Source organism: Miscanthus floridulus, chromosome 4 (genome assembly GCF_019320115.1).
Source record: "Miscanthus floridulus cultivar M001 chromosome 4, ASM1932011v1, whole genome shotgun sequence".
In the NCBI taxonomy this organism is placed as follows: Eukaryota; Viridiplantae; Streptophyta; class Magnoliopsida; order Poales; family Poaceae; genus Miscanthus; species Miscanthus floridulus.
Window position 1 is genome coordinate 107,784,601 of NC_089583.1, and position 2,440 is coordinate 107,787,040.

A 2,440-nucleotide genomic window follows, 5' to 3' on the forward strand; every position below is an offset into this window, starting at 1 on the left:
CAACAGATCTATCAACTTTGATTTATATTCTAGGTCTAACTTTGCACTAATATACATCGGCCTTGGCTTAGAACCATCACCAACATCAATTTCTTCCAACTTATCGGCCGACATAAAACCACGTCCCAACTTTCCTTTGTTGCCATCAATAGGATTTCCCATTAAAAATTACTATGAGAGCCGACTGCTTGGATCGGCTGTTGGCCCTCGCTGAAAACATTTACAGGACCTTCTTTCCACACTTTTCCAGAGAAACAATCGACGCCTTCATATTCCCAGTAGGTAGATTCTGTGGCAGCAACACTCACCGAATCATCAGCATGTACAACTTCAACGTCATCTCCAATCCATTGAATGAGAATTTGATGCATGGTTGAAGGAATGCAGCAATTAGCATGGATCCAATCTCTGCCCAAGAGTAGACTGTATGCCCCCTTGCCATCAATGACAAAAAAGGTAGTAATCAGAGTTTTCGACCCAATAGTCAGCTCGACATGGATAGCACCTCGGGTATCGAAAGGGTTGCCAGCAAAGTCCCTAAGCACCATATCAGTTTTCAACAATTCTTCATTAGTCATCCCAAGCTTTCTGAAGGTAGTATAAGGCATGATATTGATAGCAGCTCCTCCATCAACAAACATCTTGGTTAAAGGCTTGCCATTGACATATCCCTTTAAATAGAGTGGTCTTAAGTGACGATTCTTGATTGGTTTGTCAAAAACAGCCTGCTATGTTAATACAAGCTGAGCCATCAAATCCTGACATTCACTTTCATCAAAATCAGAGTACACCTCTTCTTGGACATCTTGACTTTCGGGAGCTATAAACTCTGATGGGAGGAAGAAAGCCATGCAAGCATCAGCCGAAGGACCACATCCATCAGGCTTCTTCTTAGGATGCCATATTTGCTTTGTTTCGGTAACTTCCTGTTCCAACTCCTTATTCCTCAACCGTTGAACTCTTCTTTTCTGACTTTTCCTCAGGCCTGGAGGACACCACTGTCCTTTTTGCCATACGTATCTATAGGAATCAGCTTCTTCATCATGCACCCTATCATGAATCCAACCTTGACCTGCAAATCTTTTCCTTTGCTGATTCTCAAAATCATCTATTTTTAAGCGCCGATCATCTTCAGGAACCTTCGTTCCAAGTCTTTCATAGACGGGACGGCAGTTGACTCGAGATTGCCTATACTCGAAGTACTGAGCACTACACTCCGGACAATTATTTCTAGCAGGCAACCTCAAGCCTTCATTCCAACAATGCCTAAAGAATGAACAACCCCAATGAGACTGCTCTTGTTCTGTCATGTATTCTTCTTGCTCCCTTCGGTATACCTCTTCCTCATACCTCCGGCACTCTTCCTTAAACCATTGCTTCTTATAGTATTCCTTCTCTTGCTCTCTCTGCCACTTGTTTAGCAAAATAAGTGATGTAACTCTGGGTTTGGAAGTTTGACCTTTCTCGGTTCGGCTATTCTGAAACCGAACTCGTTGCTACAGCTCTCTACTGGTGACTTGCCGATCCGGGTCAACAGCACCACTTTCCTTTGCTCTATCAGAAGTCAATACCTTCATCTTGCCTTTACCTTTGAGATCATTGGCAGAGACCATATTCACAGAGAAAGAAATCATATTTTGTGAAAAAGGCTGATCATCAATTCTCATCTTGCCATCAAACTTCAAATGTCCCCTTGGATAGCTTTCTGGATTCGTATTCTGAACACTCGGCAATCATTGATAGAGTGAGAATTAGTGTTATGAAAGCCACAATACTTTTTGTCTTTCACTCCTTCAGGACGTAGCATGGGATGTCCTTCTGGCAGCTTGATGCGTCCTTCCTTTATCAATAATACAAAAAGCCTGTCTGCCTTAGTAACATCAAAATCATAGGTTCCCTTTTGTTGTTTCAACCACCATTGACTAACTTGAGTAGGCTCCTTTGCCCAATTCAACTCAGCTGCAGCTATCCCATCCTCATCAATATACTCAGTCGCTTCATCCAGAAAACCTTGATACACCTCATTAGTGGCATTGTTCTTCTAAAAGCGATTATCTCTCCTGAATCCTTGGGCCTGATTACTCATAGCTGCTAAACGATGTGCAAGTTGGCCAAGATCATCAAACTCTATACCGAACAACTTCTCCCTGATATTCGGCAACATTCCTGCTATAGCTATTCTAGGTAGTTGATCATCTGGTAAACTCAGAGAATAACACATATTCTTGGTCTCCCTAAATCTGCGAAGATATTCCAATGGTGTCTCATTTGTTCTCATCCTCAGACTCATGAGATCGACCAATTTCTTCTCATTAGTACCCGTGTAGAAATATGAATGAAACTTCTGCTCTAGCTCTGCCCATGTACCAATGGAATGAGCTGGTAAAGACGTGAACCACGTGAAAGCTAGTCCTGTAAGAGACAAAGGAAAATATCGAAT